Genomic DNA, 11,458 nt, shown 5'->3' on the forward strand with positions numbered 1-11,458 from the left:
TACAGTTATTGATTTTATTTTGATGCTATAATAAATAATAATCGTCGTTGATTAAATATGTAGGTTAGCTGAGTCTACACCACTTGATTTTAATAGGAAAGTTGTAATAATTTATGATATCGTAAAATAATACCTAATAATAATAATTTTATAATTATCATATAGTTACACGTCGTTTATACTGTCGTCATCGCCGTCATCGCCGTCGTTATTATTATTATTATTATTATTATTATTATAAAACTGGCGGTTAGGTTTCGTCGGTGTTTAATTTTCGGCTTCAGAATGAGAATAATAATAATAATATTGTCCTCACGTCACATCGGTTTGTGTTCAACGTGTCCGACGCATCAACCGACACACCGCGAAGTTAAACGGTTTGCTCAGCCTACTGTGAACGAACCGATGAGTTTAATGATCAGTGATCGCCAATAACTTCCGACGACATGATTTGACGCCGACGTAAAATAATAATTATAATATACACACAAATTTTAATCACTGTTGTCTCGCCGACCAAATTATGACATTTTCGAACCAAGTTTTTTTTTTTGTTAGTTTATAATATTTCGGTAAAAATAGTATACCGTTTTTTAACGTTTTTATTTTCCATCAACCCAAACCGATGATTTTTTTTTTTTTTAATTAATAAATCATAACTGACTGCCTTTATTATTAATAACAATTATAATATATGTGCGCAAGTAAATACACTGTTTGGACTGGACCACGAAGGGAAACATTATATTTCCTTTATTTTCCTACACTTTTATTAACCTCCACCCGCGACTTTATTGAAAATATATTATCGCACCTGTAGTAATCGCTGCGCAGAACACGACGATCGGTACCGCAATAATTATTCAAACGACGTACGACTCGCGACGTCTGTTTTCAACATTCAGATGAGTTGAGAAAGATAGTTAAATAATTTAAACACTTTTCTTGTTACCTACTTTAAATAAAATAGAGTATTATATTCAAACAAATTTACACTTCAAAACAATTAAGCACTCCAGTCGTAATCTCACTAGATATTCGATTGATGGCTATCTTCTAAGTAATGGTAGGGGCTCTACCCGTTTTTATATGGGTTTTCACAATGACGAATGTAGGCTTGATATCATGGCGGAATCGAATTATTACTCGAATAGGAAAAAACAACTTGTTGTCTAGTCTCTCGGCTTTTGGTTATATTTTAGGTTTTCCACGTAGGTACGCCATGTATTGATTATTAATACTTACATAGTAACATTACATACATCATACATTTTGCTAAATGTATAATTGACTGTCTACACTCAATACAGTTTATTGAAATACATAAAATAAAATATGAGTGAAGCTTTGGGTTTACTACAGGTCGTTCAATGTATGTTACATATTATATTGCATAAAACGTTATTATTTTATTTATACTGTCTAAACGTGAAACATACCGATCGCGTGTTATTACCACTTACAAGTTTCATAAAATATTTGCAATATAATGTCGTAGCAATTTCATAAAATACATACTTTTCTATGAAAAGTTGTCCAGTTCATGATGTGGAAACGACTTTTCCACACTTTGTGAAATACAAAAATCTTGCAATAAATGGGTACTTACTTTTTTATATGATAGTTCCTCCAATTCGAAATTGTGTAACTTTTTACACAGTGCGGTCATTTACATTGTAAAATAAAACATTAACCACACTAAGCTAATATTACTATTATTTATGTTATATTTTATACTATACTATATTTTTACATTTAAATTTAGGTAGTATTTATGTAAAGATACGTTCAATTATACCCAATTAACTATATAAATACTTAAGTCATATTAATTAATGAAGAAAAAAAATACTTATTTCAAAAAAAAGGAAAAATAATTTTATATAAGAATACATTAATTTGTTTTTATTTTTATTTATTTAAAGCATTTTAAGTAGAAAAATTAATTTTGATGAATTTTGTTACATTTCATACTATACCTATCTTTAAAACAACACATCGTTTGACATGCATTTTTTTACAAGCAACTTAAAAAGTAATAAACCTAAACGACCATAAGTCATGACCTCCTGAGATACAACTTGAACATTTTATTTGTAGGGTAAATTTATGATTTACTAAGGTGTGCATAGTTTTTATTTTGATATAGTCTTAAATGAGGTTGTTTTGAAATATTTTGATGAACACAATCCTATAATATTATATATTTTTTAAATTGTTATCATTTTTTATTTAATCTAATTGCTGGATACTAATATGAAAATGTATGAATAATATAAATTCAAGTTCTGGCAAATACTGTGTTAATAGGTAAATACGGTTTATATTTTATTACACTAAATTGTAATGATATGAAAACATTTTTTAAAATAGGTAACTTGGAGAGTTCTGCAGATCCGACTCTTTTTGTCTGTCCTTTTAGAGTTAATACTTATCTTGTATTTATTATTAACTTTATTAGTATGTGATATCTTTATATATTATAGCGCGGTATGTTTGTATACGACATGATATTTTTCATCAGTATTTTGAACTAATACATTTTTATTTGAATTTTGACCTGTTGCGTATAATATTTCTGAATGTGTTCCTACTGGGTCTACGGGAAAATAAGTGTATATTTCAATACGTTTTTTTTGGTCCCAGTGTTTGGTAATGGGAATTAAAGAGTGAAAACTGAACAATAATGAAACGATAACAGAATGTTAACCCTGTAAAATACCCCATTTTAAAACAGAATGTATGTGTATTTGTATTTTTTTTCCTCAGGATGTGAATTCACGAGTCTTTAATTATCACAGTTTAATTAATTTATACCAATTACTTTTAATAATCAATGGTTTTTTAAAAGCGATATACATTTAAAACTTGTATAAGGCAAGTGAAAATGTTTGTATTTTAGTAGTACATTTTCATTCAACGATCAATTTGTATTTCTGAAAATAGTTTTTTATTTTGATGCTTTAATAGCAAGAAAAGTTAATAATATACTACGATACGTACAAAAATGAGGATGTATTATAGTGCACTATTTATTCAATTGATCATTCCTATATTTTATACTAATAATTTATTGAAATATCATAAACAAATATTCATTACAATTTACAAATAATAGAACTACTCAGGTAATATATTTAGTGGTTTTTCATATTGTTTTTAAATAAATCAACATAGGTACCTACTTATTAATAAGAATTACAAAGAAACATACATATTTTTTCTATAACTAAACGTTGGTAATAATTTAACAGAACTTTTAGCACCTACTTAAAATTATGAAAAACATTTTTTCGATGTATACAATACAACAGTCCCCCCCCCCCCATATGACGTCATGTCTCTTTACGCTCCACATAGACTAATAATGTTCAATTGAACCTAAGCTGGCAAGCTGCTATAACATACTTAATCAATATTCAATAATACGCGTTGGACAAAACTTATCTATAGAAATGTATTTATATTAGAATAGCATTCGCCATTCGGTCATAATTAATAAATTATTGATAACTTAGAATAGCGTAGACATTGTTAACAAAATAAATCGATTTGAGACGAGAGTAAAAAAACCTTTATATTATGACATATTAATCAGTTATACGTTTCTAACATAATAAAAATTATCAACAATTGTCTAATTTTGCCTCCATAAAAATATATTCTAGAAACTTTTCTTACATATTATTATCAACGACTATGAAGGAACAACGCTGTCCCATTTCAACTCACTCCATGTTCCTCTACATTTTACCAAAAGTTTTTTATATTTTCAGTATGTCCATAATATGAACTAGGGTCTGGGGTGCCCTTGACGTCCTGGAATTTCAAAAGCTGTAATCAAGATTTCGAAACGCCCTCGAGAAATATAATTGGTTCGTTATTATACATTCGTATTGCCTCCTTTAGTTATGTATATTATTATAATCTTTCTGCAATATCTCCCGTTTTCTTCATACCTTTATTTATTCAACTGTGGGATTTCTCTTTTTAAATCTGTTCAAATTGTTTAAAATATTAAAAAAGCTGTTTTATTTTATAAATTCTATTCAAAAGTTACAAAAGATTTTTGGTTTAAATTGTTATTAAGTACCTACCTACTATATAATTAACTGTTGATTTTTTTTTTTTAATATTTACGTCAGGTTAGTGAGTCAGCGAGTACTTCACTACATAATAATATACATAGTTCAATTGAAATCTAATTTTTAGCTTTTGATAATTTTAAGCTGAAAAAGAGCTTTTTTAAATTTAAATTTAGCAAACAACTTGAATATTAAAATTAAATACACCAATATTAAGCTTTAAATGATGCGTAAACTATAATTCGTTCCCGAAGTTTCTGTATGATTCCAGTGAATTTCCACGCATTTCCAAGAATTTCCAAGTATTTCTTCTTGAGATTTCCCGGCACACCATTTACCCGGAATTGCACATTCTTTAATATAAGTAATATTTAAAAAAAAAAACCATACATGTAGTTTAAGTTCCACATACAATTGAATATAATACTGTATATATAATTTAGAAGACTTTATGCAAAATGATATCCCCAATATCCTTAAGTTATATTTTCATTTCCTTAGACTTTATAGTCAGAAGAAGATTAAAAAATGTATTTTATATTAGTGTAGTAAATAATAATTCTAGTAGGTATAAAGTACAATTTGTGTCTTGTGTTTTTCATGAAATTCTTCATTAATATTTTACTTTGGTCATCATCATCTGTTGTCTTTAGAAGGAATGCTTTGATTTTTGCGATGTTTATACGTTAGTACGCCATACATAACTACATACGAATATTTTAAGTTTGTTCGGTTTACTTTACACATATATGAGTAGATAAATATACATATTTCAAAGTTTAAGAGATTGAAATTCTCAGCGCTCACATATTGTAAATAACCTTGTTATAAATTTGTGTCTATATTACAATGTTATAACTTATACGATTTTATAGTTTCTTCTAAAATACTTGTCTCTGAGAAGTATTCTTTTTAAGTTACCTAATGGCTTATATGAGACTCAAAAACTTTATTATGCAAACGATTATTTATTAAAACCTCTATTAAATATTTAACTTTGTATTGATATCATGTAATAATTCAGTTTTAAGTGATGTAAAACTTCAAACATTATAGTGAGCATAATGTTTTATCACTGTTTTAATATGTGGCACGTACTAAACCTGCAGACATCTTACCTCCATATTCTTGGAATCAATGACAAAACCATAATTATTTAATTTAAGCCGTTGCTGTTATTATTTTTGTGAGAGATACGAAGACATATATTTAACTATTGTACTTTGTCCCTTTTAATCAACACTTTTAACACATAAATATTTTTTTTTACTATTAATATTTTCCCCTCACTATATTGTGATAAAAAGTTCTCAGACTACAATATTACTTACACAAACACATGCAAATTATAGAACTTTGTGTCAGGTTTGTGAGTGGCAAAATAAGTATTCCAACTTTTTTGAATTCGGTAATCCACAATATTAGGAGACAACCTAATTATTAATTGTGAGTTTACTATTGTTTGATAATTATTATTATTTTTATTTTAAAATATTTTAAACATTTCATCCATATAAAGTAAAACTTATAAAAACGCTTCCAAATAATATTTTTTATTATTTAATTTTTTTTTTCAAATTATTTTTATTTTTTTTTATTAAAAAAACACATTTTTCTAGTCACTGGACAACACAATGTACATAAACCTACTTTGAAAATTAAACTTAAAGTACCCATCTACTTGAAATGGTTTTCAGCTTTTTCACCATGTAGTACAATGTTAGAAATAAAAACACCTGCTAGGAACGCAAATAAATAATTTAAAAAAATGTAAGTTTAAATGTAAATGTCGAAATGTTATTTTAAAAATTGATAACAAGATTTAAAAAAATAAATAAATAGGTAATAAAAATGCTTGTGTGTACTTACATGAAGAATAATAACTCACAATTTATTATGTTATGATATACGTGTCTGAACCTTTATTTCTAATACAAAATACGATGCATACGTAAGGATAAGACCGATCATATAGAGCTATACATATATTATCCCTTATACAGTCATTTATGATCAATCTTTGTAGAATGTTGTTTTCGAATAGGCTATCCAAAAAATCGCAATGCGACTTGACTTTTTCTAAAAATTTCTCAATCCGAATATATTTTATGGTTTTCAAAGATGCTTGATAGAGAAAAAAAATTATAACAATCTATAAAAATTAAAATTTTTCACAGGTTTTTCGAATATAGATATAATATATTGTCGATTACTGGATTACTTTTAGTTTTTTGTGAAAAGTTCAAAAGCTTATAAAAGAATCAATAAAACTATCAAATACTATTTATAATAATATTTTGAAAGGTTGATTTTGTGGAAATCAATACATGAATTCAAAACCAGTTATTGATACAAGATTTATCTATTAGACGATTTATGCAATTATATTCATTAGAATGATTCAATGACTAATGGATCGATGATCATTTGAAACTTTGTTCTAGTACACACAGGGGCGGACAGAGACCCATTCGACCCACTATTATTGAAAAAATCCGTCCCTATACTATTATAACCTACACTTTTAGATTTTGGTATTTTATTTTTGAACTATGGTTACTCACCAGTCACCATAATAAACAGGTGATAAATATTATTAAAATTAAAATTTATTTGAGGCAATGTTAATTGTTTGTTATTTATATTGTACTCTAAATCATAAATCATAGATGATATCTAGAGTATGACTAAAAGACCTAAGAAAATAAAAAAATGACCTAAAAAATGCATTTTAACCGCAATAATGTCCTTAAAAACGACCAAAAATTGTTTTAATAATTCTTGAGTATAAAAAAAAATATGAACTTTATGTAACACCGACTCACCAACTAGTTGTCACTGATTTGTTCATAAAATCATAAATATTACAAACAACATAATATAATGGTTGCAGCAAAATGTTTGAAATTACCATTTAAATTTAATCTAAAATATAAAAATGTACCTAAACCATGTATAAATGTACACTAAAAATTGACAAAAATTACTTGAAAATTGTAATAGTTATAGTTTAAAAAACACCAAAACTGATAAAAATGCAAAATAAAAGTTAAGTAGTTTTAAATTCTTTGATGTACGAGTATGAAAGGGATCTTGTACTTGAAAAACATAGCCGAAAAATTCTCAAAAAATACTGTACTTTGCATTAAAGTACGAACCCTATATAGTTATAAACTTATAACTTATAATCATTTAAGGTTGAGTCGAACGGAGTGGATTATGTTGGTCTACTACAAAGGTGTTCTAAATAGAAGAGGTCCTAAAAAAATCGTCAACAATCATAATATTATACCAGGTGGATTATTTTGTACCAGCCCCAGGGTACATAAAGATGATATCGGTCCACTGTGCAATTGCATAGTGCCACAGTGGCCCAGTCCGCCTCTGAGTACACATGTCACGTGTTATATATCATTATAGCAAAAGTATCAATTTCAAGTTCAAACCCTCAACATGCTCGACGTCGCTTAATTCCCTTCTCCATTAATACTAAAATTAATCCTACAGACGCCATTAAGATATCAGACGATACTGATTTATCTTAATATTATGTCTGTCATATAATATGTACAATAGAACACGACAAAAGTATCATATTTCGTACTCAAGACCAAAACTGCTGTTAACATTAGAGTAGGTACATATTTGATGATATTTTCAGATGAAAATAATAGTCGTTGTCTACTGTGAGACAGTTCTTAAAATCCGATATTTTTCCAGTTGTTTGTTTTCAATATAATATAACAGTCCTCCTTTCAAATAATGCGAAAAAAAACTTGTCACTAATCACCGATTGTTTGTGTTCTCTTAGTGACGTAATATACAAATCCCAATTACAAGTAATTTGTATGTAAAATCTTTAAAAGGTTAAACCACAGTTCTGGCTCCACTAAATGCTGCTCGCCGTGTAATAGTGACGGAAATCAGAAAAAAAATATGAGCGACATCCTCATATAATCTTATAAACATATTTGTTTGAACTGTATGTCCATAAACTTTTAGATCAATTTAAATTTTAAACCAGTAAATCATTGCGGAAACACGTTATGAACGGGTTGAAATTTGGTTTTATATGCATATAATGTTATAATAATATTGCAGTGAATGACTTTCAACGTGTCAATAAAAATATGTTTCTAAGCAGTTTCCTTTTTACAATGCAAATATGCAATTCTATTCTTTTGAAAAAAATGTTTAGTAGTTAATTAATTTTACCGTAGTGGAATACAGTTTTTATACATGTGTATATATTCAAGTAAATCTAGTCTGAAGGAAGCTAAAAATAGTTAGGTATAATGAAAATAGTTATAAAAAAAAAAAATAACATTATGAATCAATCTCTTAAAGAAGTTACCCTAGGTTCTATTATCTAGAGGTCAGTGAATTAATGAAAAATTAATTGATTATTACTAGGTAACTAATAATATTATACGTAAAATTGAATTAAAATTAATCGTATTTAAAAATAATATACTATAAATATTAACATTGTTATTACATATCCACATTCAAATTTATAGCAGAATCGAAATCAATGAATTATTAGAATTATTAGTTATCTATATAATATAGAAAAATTATATTTCACTCATAAAATGTTTTACGTTTAAAGATTATACGCAATTATTTTACAAAAATAAAATACAATATACTTGTCCTTCGACCGTTTTCCGATTTTTAATTGAAACCAAATAAAAGTAATTGGTTTATTATATACTTTTTGCGGAACTGATAGACCTTACCATTATTGACTCACACTGACGTCAATCGTGTAGATTGTGGTCTACAATACAAAGGTGTCACGAGAAACAGTCCCTCTCAGCCATTAAATATACTAAACAAGGCGACGCTTGCTCCATTTCCCATTTAATATGAGTACCTATGTTTTAATTCAATTTCCGATTTTTAGAATTTTCAAGTATTTTCTAATGTAATCATTTAAAATACTTAGACTTTTTTATTCCATGTAAGGAATGGCATGTGATAGCACTAATATTTTTTTTCAAATGATAACCGTCTTTTTTAACCAAAAAATTTTTAAGTTGTAGATAATTATTTTGAAAATGTTAGTATACCTAAATCAATATTTTAACGAAACTATCCTCACCGGGCTTGCACCGAGGTGAAAAAAAAATATACACAACAGCAATTAACTCAATTTTTAAATATGGCAACATAATATATGAAACAGTAACATTCCGCTTATATCAAGAATAAAAAACAAAAATATTTGAGGGACAAAATGTTTAAGTTATGTTTTTTTGGTGGGAGGGGAACTGCTCACACTTCACAAACATATCAGAAACATAATATCGTTTTTCATAACTTAAAAGCGAAATTTTATTTAGATGCATCGACATTTAAAATTGAAGCATTTGATTAACAAATAACAATTTAAAGTTTAAAAAAAATTAGTACTGTCCCATAAATGACATATTTTAATTGGTAGGTACCTAAAAGTGTATGGTACCTATTCGAAAACAAGGTCTTTAGTCTTCAATGTGATCACTAACTAATTCACAAGAGTAAAAAAATTGAATAAATTCATAACTTAAGAAAATATGGAGGTGTGCGTGTCCAGTGAATGTGAACTTATAGTGATGAACAGCCTGTATAATGAATTTGTGTAGGTAAATTGTAGAATTGTTTTAAAACGTTTAACACGTGCAATCGTGGAATTCCGAAGGTTTTAAATTGGAATAAAAGGAACTAAATATGTTTACATTGGTGCGATTACGTTCAACTCAATTTTTTTCAGAAAAAAAGGTCAATAGAAGTATAGAGCACGGTACATATATTAATGTAAATTGCGATTCCGGACTCTGGTGCACTAATATAGTAGGTATTATTAAATTAAATGCGCTTGAAGAAATATATGGTCTAGGCGGTATTATAGGTGCCTACATATATATTATGTTATGTTAATGTATAAAATTCGTTTTTTTTATCATCTAACGTTCTGCTTTAGTTCAATTATTTACATTAAAATTCAATTAATTGTAGGTACATATACCTATATAGTGATTATATACAACAACTTACTATACTTGTACTCTTTATAATCTCTATGTACAATTCCCGATAGAAAATAGTTAAAACATAGAAGTAAATGTTTTATCATGGACCACACATTATTTCAAAGTGTAAACATTATTTTCATGGTTTTTAGTCATATAAAACAATATTTATTTAAAAAATATAATTTTTTTATAATTTACCATTAACATTTTTAAAGTTTTTTTTTACTTTTTTGAAAACAACATAAGTTTTAATCTCATATTTTAAAGCAGGATATGTTTTTAAGTATTTCAATACATAGACATCGAATTTAGAGCTAGTAGTTTATGTGTGAGAAGTATTTAAAATTATAATTCATAAGCTACTCATTCTAAATTAGATTTTTATGTATCGAAATATTAAAAAAAAAAAATTCTGCTTTCAAGATTGAATTAAAACTGTATGTTGTCATTCAATAAAATGAAAATCTTAACAATTATAATGATAAAATAAAATTTTAAAAAATTGTTGTTTTTCAACAACTTGGAATCATGTAAAAAAAATATTTTCAAAAACATTACACTTTTTGAAAGTGTCTTTATCATCCGATATATGCTATCCATATAAATTTATGCCGTGGCCATAGAATTTTTTTAGTTGGTTTTTGAGTGTGTGGGAGGTTATGGTTGGTTTGGAATACGTATATGTGTGGCAAGGAGTTGCCACTAAGAACCCGAGTGGTCACCCATCCGGGAACTAGTAGCACCGACCGGTTATGGCAGCCAGAGCACATTTGTCACTGAAACCGGACACAACGCCATATGTAATTATTATTTCTTTCGATGGGTGCATTTGCGCATACAGATATAGTACTTTACCTTTTTATAGTATACAGTATACACTATACATAGTATCACAATATTTGAACAGAGAGTTGTTTAAGATAAACACAAACATTTTTAATTTACAAAAACTGCATACCACTCCCCTCACCAACATAATCATGGCCAAATTAAGCCACCGGTACATTTAGTATAAGGTAGTAAACCTAACACGTACATTTAAAAAACCTCGACCCTTTCTATTTTTTATGAAAAATTTTTGTGTTTTAAAAAAATGTAAATAACACTAGACACTTAACATTTGATACGTAAAAGTGTAGTCGTAATGAAATATAACAGTATAGGAGACGCCAATAGACTAATAGAGGCGATACGGGTGAAAAGAGACTTGTTGAAGTACCTACCTCCTATTCTACCGTCTGGCTCTGTGTATCAGTGTTATTATTATTTATAATTAAATGCAATTGCATTATTAATAATCAATTAATAGTCGTATCTGTTGTAGACAGGTAGGTACCAGAAACCTCGAAATCT

The sequence above is a fragment of the Myzus persicae genome, unplaced genomic scaffold (genome assembly GCF_001856785.1).
Source record: "Myzus persicae strain clone G006 unplaced genomic scaffold, MPER_G0061.0, whole genome shotgun sequence".
Lineage (NCBI taxonomy): Eukaryota > Metazoa > Arthropoda > Insecta > Hemiptera > Aphididae > Myzus > Myzus persicae.